The sequence below is a fragment of the Nelumbo nucifera genome, chromosome 3 (assembly GCF_055504915.1).
Source record: "Nelumbo nucifera cultivar China Antique chromosome 3, China Antique-T2T, whole genome shotgun sequence".
Classification (NCBI taxonomy): domain Eukaryota; kingdom Viridiplantae; phylum Streptophyta; class Magnoliopsida; order Proteales; family Nelumbonaceae; genus Nelumbo; species Nelumbo nucifera.
In genome coordinates, this window is record NC_142651.1 from 90,753,650 (window position 1) to 90,766,591 (window position 12,942).

Here is a 12,942-nt window from a genome sequence, read left to right on the forward strand (position 1 = left end):
AATCATCGGGGGCTTGCCCGGCAGGAACACTCCGATGCTTAAGTTAGTATTCTGTAGGAGAAGCAAGGAGAAGATGAAGGCTAAGAGTGCAGATAGCGCGAGAGTAGAAGATCGTACCTCTCTTCCTTGATAATAAGCTCCTTATAACAGAAATCCGTTGCATCCGACCCACTGGCCTCTGACAGGGCAGGTATAACTGCCACTGTCAGCCTGCTGCAGCCGTTACTGGCAGGGGCTGAGGTGGCACGCGCGGGGCCGTCATCGCAGGGTACGTGCCTGTCAGGTGTGAGGCACCCCCTAAAGGTGGCAGACACGGCGCTGTCTGGCGAGGGATATGACTGCTGCCCCCAGATTTGTCGGGTACAGTGGTCGGACAGGAGATCCTCCTACGATATGCCGGGCTACCCTGTGCTGGGCTATCTTGTAAGCGACAAGCTACCTGTGGTAGTCTAACCCGAGCTGTATAGCCCGAGCTGCCTAGCCCGAGGTGTCTTCACCTCGGGTATCTATAAGCGAATCGGTGTGTTCTTGTCTAGGAGTGGCCTGAGCTCCACTAGGAGGAGCTCGGATATTAGGAGAGGTCAGGGGGCTTCGAGCTCGGAGGCAGCTCAGGGGGCCTTAGCCCTAGGGAGGAGGTGTAGGCCAAGCGGCTCATTTGCGAGCTAAAGTTGCCTCGGGGTATTCCTTCAAAGGTAGCTCGGGGAACCTGGAGTTCGCGTTGTGGCGAACTTCTCCTGTTGTGGGCTACAATGTAGCGAGCTGCTTTATGGGCCCATCACTAGGCTATAATGCTGAGCTATTGCCCGCACTGAGTCAGTGTCCACATGTCATCGTTTCATAAGTCGGGTCAAACCATCCTCCATCATTTGGAAAGGGAGTCCGGTGAATCTCGAGTAGGAAGTGGAATGCTTCTAATGAGAAGCTAACGGCATAAAGGATAGACTCCGTTTAATTCATTTCACATGTATTAAGTCGACGCACGAATCAAAAGACGCGTGGCGCATCCTCGTGCTGCGCAAACGGTGCGCGTATATAATGTGTAGAGCCACCGTCCCATTTATTTCTAGAAACTGCTCAAAAGAAAAACCTATATCGGACGCAAAGCAACCGAAATAACAGTCCGGATCAGGTAGGTAAGCACGTCTCTTGCTTCAAAGATAAACAGAGTACGATGGGTATTGGGCAACTGTCTATTTGATCGGTTAGTTTGTTACACACTCGAAGCACGTCTGGTTTTCCATTTCAGAAAAATCTACACATACAAAATGAATGAGTTGAAATCACTCCCACGGAGAGAGATCCAAACAATTTCTCGACAGTAATTCCTGGCAAGAGAGCACAGTGTGATGCCCCGACACATATACATAATGAATGGCAACAGTCATTCGAATATCTCCCTTACACGTTGTATAAGTATAACAAATCTCTCTCTCTCTCTCTCTCCCCTTTTCATCTTGGTTATTTCTTAATTTCTTTCACTCTTTCCAAACTAATGTACCAGTGTTTGCACCAGCTTTGCAGGATTCTCCTCTTTACTCGCTCAAGTAGTTAATTATAGACTGGATCATATTTGAAAGAGGTTTCGGTTGATTCATCTGAGCATTGTAGAAAGGAATTCATTGGGAAAACACTTTTTCTCTGGTTTAGCTTCAACTGGTAAGAATCCCAGGAAATTAAAACTGTCCCTACTACAATTTAGATTTTCTTATGCTTTCAATTTTTCAGTGAAACACATTTTTTGTTTAGTTTTTGATGTCTAATTATTGCCCATGTTTTATATGTATTAGGGTAAAATAAACTATATATGAGTTATTAGAAACAGACGCATTTACACATGGCTCGAGCCCAACAGCAGGCTTATAACACCAAACCCATATAGCCTTCTGAGCAATAACATGAGCCCCAATAGCATGAGATCTAGATTTATAAACAAAAGAGACACAGATAAATGTAAAATATCATAGTATGTAGATGGATAAGTTTATTGTTGGGAATTTAGATAAGTTTAATTTTGGGTTGTTGTGTTAAAGATGAGAATCAAAGAGAGAGTAGAGATGGGATAAGAGTCACAGTAGAGTAAGGATTTCTCAGTCTTGAATCCACAAATATTGATCGGGATCTTTGTATTGGGTCCTGAGTACACTTCCAGATACATGCATCTCCATGGCAAAGAAAGCACATGTGGTAGTCATACCAGCCTCAGTACAGGGCCATGTCACGCCCCTCATGGAGTTGTCTCAGAGCCTGGCTATTCGTGGGATCAGGGTTACATTTGTTATTGAAGAATCAGTGAAAGAAAGAGTAATGGCCGCATTTCCCAATAAGGGTAACATGCACAGCCTCATTCGTCTGGCTTCTATCCCGGATGGGGCGAAATTCGGAGATGACACCAAAGAAATTGATGCTGCCAGAAAGGTAATGCCGGGTTATTTAGAGAACTTGATTAGGAAGATCAATGAAGAATCAGACAACAACAACAAGATCAATTGTTTCATCGCATCAGCAGCATTAAAGTGGGCGATGGAAGTTTCTGAGAAGATGGGAATCAAGCGAGCAGCGTTTAGCACAACCTCGGTCGGAGTTCTAGCCTTGTTACTTCACATTCCTAAGCTTATTCAGGCTGGAATCATTAATGAAAGCGGTAAGATTTATGCTTCTAGCTAGTCCACTACAATAGTTTAGCTTTTGGAGTATTGAAATATAATTGAACTTTGTTTACAGGAACTGCTTTGAAGAATGAGATGATTCAGTTGTCTCCAAACGCGCCAGCCATTAGCACAGCTGATTTGTTGTGGAACTGCACAGAGGATCCAACCATGCAAAGTATCATTTTCAAAGAAGCATTGGATACGAAAAGTGTTACCAAACTTTGTGACTGGATTCTTTGCAACTCATTTTACGAGCTGGAGCCATGGTTCTGTGACTTGATTCCCAACAGTCTTCCTGTAGGTCCACTGCTTTCAAACGTCATACCTGGGGGAACAATCGGAAGCCTCTGGCAGGAGGATTCCACCTGCATAAGCTGGCTAGACCAGCAACCTGCCCGCTCCATCATTTATGTTGCCTTTGGAAGCTTTGCAACATTCAGCCAGCGCCAATTTGATGAACTAGCAGCTGGGCTCCAGCTTGCGTCTGGGCCATTCTTATGGGTTATTCGGCCAGATTTCATGAACGGGTCTAACAGAAACCGAGATGAATTTAGGGATGGTGTAGCTCATTGTGGAAAGATAGTGAGTTGGGCTCCTCAACAAAAAGTTCTGGGTCACCCTTCTGTTGCCTGTTTCATAAGCCATTGTGGTTGGAACTCGATAATGGATGGTTTAAGCAAGGGGGTTCCCTTTCTATGTTGGCCTCAGTTTGCCGATCAGTTCTTTAACAAACACTTGATTTGTGACGTTTGGAGGGTTGGTTTAGATTTGGAGGTAGACGAAAATAACTTAGTATCAAGAGACGAAATCAAGTGTAAGGTGAAGAAATTGCTTGGTGATGATAGAATAAAAGCAAAGGCTTCGGAGTTGAAAGAAATGTCTTGGAAGGCCGGCAACCAAGGTGGCACTTCTTTCAGTAACCTTGAAGACTTTTGTTGAACAGATCAAGTGTTTGATGTAAGGGTCCATTTGGTTTGCAGTTGGAATTGGAATCACAATGGAAATCAAAACCCTTTGGAATCAGAATTGGAATGATCCATTCCCATAGTCCATTTGGTTCAAACAGGAATGAGAATGGAAATGAGAGTCAACAGGAATGACATTTCATTCCAAAGGGATGGGCAGGGAATGGCTATTCCCTCAAATGGGGGATGCCATTCCAGAAAAAAATGGGAATGGAGTTCCAATTCTGCCCAATCAAACAGTCTGAAATGAAATAGTCCATTCCGATTCTGATTCCAGACCCTTATTCTCGTGCGAACCAAACAGGACTTAAGTTATTTGAGTAGTACTTGTACGGTTGGACTTGATTTCAATTTTACAGGTTTACTCATTGATAGACCAATCTGTTAGGGCAATCTGACACGGAGTAATTAAGCACTCAATAAATGTCATGAGGAAGCAGTCAATATAGGCAAACATTTATTTATGGTGCATTCTATAGAAATTGTTGCAACATATTAAGGATGCTCATGGATCTCCTATCATAGGAAGATCATTCTCTACTAAAACGGAAATGCTAGAACAGGAGAGTAGTTCATTCTGCTTTTTTCGATATAATAAGTAGTTTAGTGTTTCCTCGTTGTTTCTCCATTCCCAATGTCATTCCTTTCCATTCTTATTTGATTCTTTGTATATAAAATCAGTGTAAAATGGCTTTTTGGATTGAGTGGGTGAATACAATTCTTTTTTCCATTATTTTTGTTGGGAGAATCACGAAATCAAGCAAACTCTAACTAAGTTCTAAAACAGCGGAAATAATATTTTTTCTCCCTCTTCGTGTGAATCTGTTAGGAAACAATTTAGTAGAGCTTAAAACCAAAAACAAGAACACAACCAAATTTATGTGGAAAAACCTTTCCGATGTGGGAAGGAAAATACCATGGTCACCAAGAACTTCCACTATCAAGAAAGTAATTGTACAGGGGTTCTCTCTAGATAAAACTAGAGGCATACAATCAGCAAATCAAAAGTAGTCTTCTTATAGCCATGCTCCCCCATAACTGACTCAAACTTCTTATACCATTGTCTGGGTGCTTGTTTCAAACCGAAAAGGCTTTTCTTCAACCGGCAAACATAATTCTCTTTTTCTTTCACCTCGAAACCCTCTAGTTGCTCCATAAAGATCTCTTCCTCCAATTCACCATGAAGAAAGGCAGTTTTCACATCCATCTGCTCAATCTCTAAATCCAGGCTAGCTGCTAAGCCTAAAACAACACGTATGGAAGACATTTTCACAACAGGAGAGAAAATTTCATCAAAATCAATACCTTTTCTCTGACTGAATCCCTTGACAACCAATCTGGATTTGTATCGTGGTTGTGAAGTATGTTCTTCTTGCTTCACCCTATAGACCCACTTGTTCTTCAAAGCTCTCTTACCCTTAGGCAACTTTACCAGCTCAAACGTGTGATTGTCATACAAAGATTGCATCTCATCTTCCATAGCACCAACCCAATGTGACCTGTTTTCATCTTCCATGGATTTTGCATAACATTGAGGCTCTCCTTCATCTGTCAATAATACATGGATCATACCGAGTGGAAGGACGTCGATCTCTGGTAGACCTTCTGAGTGGAATTTCTAGTTCTGGCAACTGATCAATAGTCTGATGATCTGTCTTGACCTGCGTAAGAGCATCTACATCACCAGTACCCTGTTGATCATCCTGGGTATTTTCCGTCTGTGCTGATAAAGGAATCGGATCCAAGTCAAGCAAATCATCACTGTATTGATGGACTGTTTTTTCTATCTTCTCAACATCTTGTATAGTCTGACCTTCTATAAACACAACATCACGACTCCTAACTAGCTTCTTCTCAACTGGATATAATTTGTACTCAAATTCATTTAGACCATAACCAACAAAGATGCATTGTCGTGTCTTCACATCAAGCTTAGACCTCTCATCTTTTGGGATGTGCACAAATGCCTTGCAACCGAAAACACGTAGATGATCATAAGAAACATCTTTTCCAGTCCAAACTTTATTTGGAACATGAAACTGAAAAGGAACACATGGTGTGAGATTAAGAACATGTACAACTGTATTCAAAGCCTCACCCCAGAAAGATCTTGGCAACTGAGCCTGTGAAAGAAGACATCTTACTCTTTCAACTAGAGTCTTGTTCATTCTCTCAGCTAAACCATTCAACTGAGGAGTCTTGGGAGGTGTCTTTTGATGTCGAATGCCTTGATGCCTGCAGTACTCATCAAAAGGACCTAAATACTCTCCCCCATTATCTGTTCTGATGCATCGTAATTTCTTCCCAGTCTGTCGCTCAACTAGAGCCTGAAACTGCTTGAACACATCTAACACTTGATCTTTGCTCTTCAAAGTGTACACCCATAACTTTCTTGAATAGTCATCTATGAAGGTCACAAAATAACAGGCACCACCCAGAGTTCTTGTCTTCATAGGACCACACACATCTGAATATACTAGATCAAGTATACCGCATTTTCTTGAAGAAGGGGAACTGCTGAAGGAAACTCTATTCTGCTTCTCTGCCAAGCAACGAGTACATTTTTTCAAATGTGGATCATTCATACCAGAAAGAAAATTCTTCTTAGCCAATACTGTCAAGCCTTTCTCGCTTATATGAGCAAATCTTTTATGCCACAACTCTGATGTAAGCTTATCTTTCACAGCATTGATAGCGTCTTGTGAGAGTCCTGCTTGTAGTATATACAAGCTAGAATGCTTGTTTCCACGAGCAACAATCATAGCACCTCTAGTAAGCTTCTACGAACCATTACTGAAGGTGTTGCAATATCCTTCATCATCAAGTTTACCTGTAGAGATCAAATTCAAACGAATATCAGGAATATGCTTTACCCCTCTAAGAAGTAGCTCTATGCCATTGTTCATCTCCAAGCACACATCTCAAATACCAACGACTTTGGCCAAGCCATCATTGCCCATCTCTACTGTACCAAAGTCACCTGCCGTGTAGGATGTAAAGAAGTCCTTTCGAGATGTGGCATGAATGGAGGCTCCACTATCAATAACCCAACTGGTCTCATGACATGCAACATTGACAACATCACTATCATAAACAGCAAGAAAGTCTTCAGTAGAAGTGGTAGCAACTGTATCATTTTCCTTGTTATCACCACCCTTTTGTTCTTTGCCTTTCTTCTTGTTCTCCCGTTTCAACTATCTACAATATTTCTTGATGTATCCTTTCATGTCGCAGTGATGACACTCAACATTAGCAAACCTGTTGGACTTACTTCTTCCTTTATCTTTGTTCCTGGAATCTTTGCTCTTACTCCGCCCTCTTCTTTCTGTAACCAAAATCTCTAACTACTAAGAAGACCCATGTGACTTTCTTCTTGTTTCTTCATTTAAAATACTACTCTTAGCCAGATCCATATTGATTATACCATTCGGAGTTGGGTTACTCAATGACATTCTGAATGTCTCCCAAGAGTCTGACAATGTACCCAGTAGACACAACCCCTGAATCTCATCATCAAACTTGATACCCATTCCAGCTAGCTGATTAATTATACCTTGGAACGTATTCAAGTGATTTGTCAACGGATTTTCATCTCGATACCTCAAAGCCATCAACTGCAAGATGAGAATCATTTTATTATTTCCCGTTTTCCGAGCATACAACTCTTCAAGTTTATTCCAGAGTGTCCATGCATGTGTTTCTCCACTAATATGATTCAAAACATTATCATCTACCCACTACCTTATATACCCACAAACCTGTCGATGTAACAAGGTCCATTGTTCCTCAGACATATTTTTTGGCTTCTCAGTGGCAAACACCGGTAAATGAAATTGTTTAACATAAAGGAGATCTTCCATTTTTCCTTTCCAAGTATGGTAATTTGCACCATTCAAAATAATCATTCTACTCAAATTAGCTTCTATATTCAACACAAGATATTCAGTAACAACAACCACAAGCTCTGATACCACTTTGTTGGGAGAATCATGAAATCAAGCAAACTCTAACCAAGTTTTAAAACAGTGGAAATAATATTTTTTCTCCCTCTTTGTGTGAATCTGTTAGGAAACAATTTAATAGAGCTTAAAACCAAAAACAAGCACACAAGAACACAACCAAATTTACGTGGAAAAACCTTCCCAGTGTGGGAAGGAAAAAACCACGGTCACCAAGAACTTCCACTATCAAGAAAGTAATTGTACAGGGGTTCTTTCTAGATAAAACTAGAGGCATACAATCAGCAAATCATCAAGAAAATACATTCCTTGGAAACTAACAAATATCTCAAGATAATGGAGAAATCTCACCCAAAACAGATGTACTGTTCACGGACTCGGATCTCACAAACTATTGAGCCAAACCAGATCTCCACCGTTCAGATTGAATAACCTTAAGTCGCGAACATGCCTGAAAATTTTCATCTCAATCGGACCACAAACGACTTTCGATCGAAGCACAAGATGAAAACTACGCAGACTAGAACTTGAAAAGTCTGCTCCTTTTCTCTCTCTCTGTTTTACCCGAGATTATGTTCCTCTCTTTTTTTCTTCTTCTTCTAATCTCCCAGCAGCCAACCCCACTAAAAAAGGCTATTTTTTTTACTATTTTCATTTGGACAAAAATACCCTCATCCATGGGCTCAGAAATATCACATGGGCTTCTTGGGCCATCCTCCACATAAGAGGGAAACAACAATTTTATCTTCTTTCTTCTACAACTCAACATAACTCAAATGTGAACGAATCAATGATAAAACAATATGACATCTTCTTTAATAGGAAACAAGGTGTTTAATTACTTACAAATCAAGTTTAATTGTATGAATTGGTCCCCAGTTTGTTACACTATATATGTTAGTCATTCTTCCTACTTCCTACTTTCTAGTTCCTACTACTCAACCCAACAAGAAGATCAGTTTAAGTCTCTAGGAAGATAGCTAAAGGACATGGAGCTATTTGTTTCCTTTCAATTGCTTAAGATAAGTGCATGCTGATTCTACCTTTCTACCACACACACGATGATTCACCCCTCTCACTTCAGTTGTTTTAGCAATTGGTGCAGTTCATAATATTAAGAAAGTCTCTCATGAAGGTAAAGTTGGTCAATGGGTATTTCTTTTCCATTGACCAACTTTACAATATTCTCTTAGCATTAAGTACTAGCCCCCACGATAAAGAGAGTGTCATTTACCTGGATAAAAGTTATCCATCTCCTAGGTGGGTAAATAACTTTTTCACTTGGGATAAAAAATTATAAAATATATAATAGGACAAGTATGCCCTTTTAACATTAGTTTTTTATGGGTAAAAAGGTCATTATATTATTTACCTGTAATGAAAAAAACATGGGTAAGTGCACTTACTCAACATAGCTTTAGAAAATTGACAACTCTAACTCTACCCATCCTGTTTACTCGGGTAAGTGCACTTTCCCAAAATTTTGTCTATGTTTGTTGTTGGGTGATAATTTGTTAGATGATAGATTGTCTAGCAGTTTTTCTGGCAGTTCTATTGAGTTCTGCTTTTGAGAAAGATACGTTTGTCCAACCTTGTGTGGGTTTGTATCTCAAGTAAGGCTTTCCTCCTGGTTCTGTTTTTATATAGAATGGAAGATTTAAATGATCTCTAAAATCCCTAGGATTGTCAGAATGCATCAAGCCAAGCTGTTTAACCTTCTTGGACACACTTTCAATACAAAATTTAAAAGTCTTAGACGATGGTTGTTCTCCAATACACCATTTATTTACATCACTTCCAAGATGGAAGTTGTGCTACTTGAAGCTACTCTACTGATTTAGAAGCAATCGTCTTCTAATTCGATCCAAAAGTCCCAATAAAAACATGGGTTTTAGGTGATTTGAATTGATTTTCAAGGAGTTACCAAAAATAATTTGAATTCCAAGAGTATCTCTACTATATAATGTTATGGTTCAAGTATGATGCAGGAAATACATAATACTGAAAAACTTGCAGCCAATCAACCGGTATCATACGGGACATGAACAATCAGGTAGATTCACCAAAATTCATGGAGTGCTTCAATTGGTCAAAGTTCTTCCGATATCATATCTTTCTTTCTGGTATAATAGATTTTCCCGTAATGTGACTACTAATTAACCTTAGTTTCACACCCAAGCCATAAAAGTTAGACCAAAATATTTTAATAACATCATAGTGGATGCTTGTATAAAGTAATTGTCAAATATTTTAATCTTTAAATCTAATCAGTGAGAAAGCAGTTAAAGAAGTGTAGTGAACCATCTTTTATAAACTTTCTTTTCATCTTTTTGACATTTTTATCTACCCATACGCTGGTCCCTTCAAAAGCATGCAACCAGTGGTTTAGCATATATTTTACTTGCATCATATAATGTGAATACTTGCAACCAGTAGTTTCCAATTAGTAAGTGCTTTTTTGGTTGAACATCCAATTACTGAGGTAGGGCATTTAAAGAAATGCGATTAAATATTCAAAATGACTTTTCATATTTTTTACTCTTTTATTTTTTATTTTCAAATTAACGTGCATGTCATATACCCTTCCACCACTGCTTTCAAAATTCAAAACTGCAATGGCTAATTTGCAATACAATTTATGAGTTCAAGCCTTGATTTTGTGACTTGATTCCCATCAACAAGCAACCTGCTCAGTCAGATTACATTCCACATAGATATATAAATTTGCAGATCGTCAGATGGGCACCTCAGATGGCGTACTCTTCAATTGCTTGCTTCTTGACCCGCTGTGGTTTGTAACTTGGAATTCTAGTATAGAGATGGGGCTTTCCTTTCTCTTTTGGTTTTACTACACCAATCACTTTATTTTCAAGAACCACATTTGTGGCATCGGGAACAATATTGGTTTAGAGTCCAATTTAGCAGAGATATAACAATGGGATTGTGTCTAAAGCTCAGTTTGGAAGGAGTATAAATACAAATATATAGAGTGCAAAACCTTGTATTTTGTATTATTTTGAATGTATTTGCACTCTACATATTTGTATTTGTACTCCTTCCAAACTGATCTAAAGGCATGAAATTACAACAAAAAAGTGGAGAAACTGCTCTTAGGTTTAAGGTATAAAAGCAAAATCTTTAGGGCTAAGTGGATAAACTGTTTTGCATTATATATATTTATAGGGAAATTCAATTCCACTTTAGTATCATAAACTTTAGGGGTATTGTCAAGTTAATACATAAACTTTCAAAAAATGTCAAGTTGGTTCCTGCCATTAACCAATCATCAGTTATCTGTTGAAAATGTCACAATTACCCTTCAAAAGAAGACACTGTTCATTATCTTCTACCTTGAGACTGAACCGGTTGAGGTGTTTGAGATTCTAGACTAATGAAGTCATTGTCTTCTACCTTCAGATCTGAAATACATTCTTGTCTAGTTATTTCTTTGCTTTCAGTTTTTGTTTCCCTCTATTATATTTCATGTTTTTCTTTCTTTTTCTTTGAAGATAACTAGTTCAGTCTCAAGGTAGAAAACAATGAACAGTATCTTTTGTTGAAAAATAGTTGACATTTTCAATAAATAACTGATGGTTGGTTAACGGTAGGGACTAACTTGACACTTTTTGAAATTTTAGGTACTGCAGTGACACATTTGAAAGTCCAGGTACTAATTTGACACTACCCCCAAAGTTCAAGGTACTAAAGTGGAATTTTCCTATATTTATATTTGCACTCTTCCCAAACTAAGCCTAGAGTTCAAAGAGATGGCTTTGAAGATAAAGTGCAACTTCTTTCAAGAAATGTGACAACTAATTCATCTAACAAATCAAATGCTATGAACCTCCAAATATGTCCCTGGTGATACATAATTAAGCAAGTAGTAAGCTGAATTAATTGTTATTGGATTACAATACTGGGCAAGGAAGTTAAACATTCAAAGGCTTTAATGTATGAACTTGGCCTAGCTTGTTTGAAGTGTAATTTCATGTGCACTAGTGCAAAAGCATGGAAGCTCAGTTTGGAAGGAACACAAATACAAATATGTATATTACAAATATATATAAAATAATACAAATACAAATACAAATATGTACATTAGAAAATACAAGGTTGTGCATTGGTGCACATGATATGTACATTACAAATATATATAAAATAATACAAAAAAGGTTGTGCACTCTACACATTTGTGTTTATTCTCCTTCCAAATTGAGTTGGAAGTACAAATGATTTGAATGCAAATTCTGATTAATTTTTCTTTCAGGTTTTGCCCCGTTTTTTGTTTACATTGAAAATTGAAAGGGTAAATCTCTTAAACTACCCCTGCTATTCATGAAATTGACAAACTGTACCTTTAACTGTTTACATATTGTCTTAAAAACCCTTAGTATTTCTAAAAATTGGCATCGCCATTAATTGCTAACGGAAATAAACAAAACGTCGAATTTTCCCTCCACTATTCCTCAAATTTCAAAATAAAACCCAACCGATGGACAATCGGCCATGGAAAGAGCCTACCATCTAGAAGCTCAGCTTTCCCTATCGCCGAAACTAATTTCTTCCAACAATAGCAAGAGCAGACCCTTTGATTCTTCCTAGTTGAAATTGAAGCATTCTGGGGCTTATGGACCAATAATTCGGGGAGAACAAAGGAGAAGAAGAGAGAAAGAGGGTGTTAGATAGGGAGAGGAAAGAGAGATAGAGAACAACATCGATGACTAAGGTGCCACAACCGAAATTGATACTGAGATTGGAGAAAAAACTCTCAACTTTGCCTTGTTACTCGATCCATTGGTCTCTTTTGAATCTAAACCAGTGAGGGTACTGTCACACTTTTCTCGCATGTGAAGTTGAAGCCTAATGGTGAAACTAAAGGGAACGAGGGGAGAGAGAGAGAGAGAGAGAGAGAGAGAGAGAGAGAGAAGGAGGTGAAGAGAGAAATAGATGGAGGGAGAGATGTCGGATGTGGAGAGGTGTGTCACTGTTACAACTTGCAACAATGGTAGTGGCAATGGTGGTTGTGATGACATCTCCAGTTGTTGGATCTGAAACAAGGGCGAGAGGGAGAAAGAACAAAGGGAATGAAGGGAGAGAGAGAGAGAGAGAGAGAGAGAGAGAGCGAAGGGGACAAAGAGAAATAAAGGGAGGGAGAGGGTCGGATGTGGAGAGGTCCAATGTTGTTGCAACCTGCAACAGCGGCAATGATGAACAGGGACGAGAGAGAGAGAGAGAGAACAAAGGAATGGGGAGAGAGAAAACAAAGGGGACAGGGGGAGAGAGAGAGAGAGAGAGAGAGTGGTCAAAGATGATGATGATTTCTGAGTTTTAGAGCTGGAACAGAGCCAAGATGTTGTCGTTCAACGATTT

The 12,942-nt window shown here is 39.2% G+C and overlaps 1 pseudogene; it reads left to right on the forward strand.

Moving 5' to 3' along the window:
• The first annotated feature begins 2,163 nt into the window (after positions 1–2,163).
• LOC104609026 (UDP-glycosyltransferase 83A1 pseudogene) lies at positions 2,164–3,587 on the forward strand (annotated as a pseudogene).
• The last annotated feature ends 9,355 nt before the right edge of the window (positions 3,588–12,942 follow it).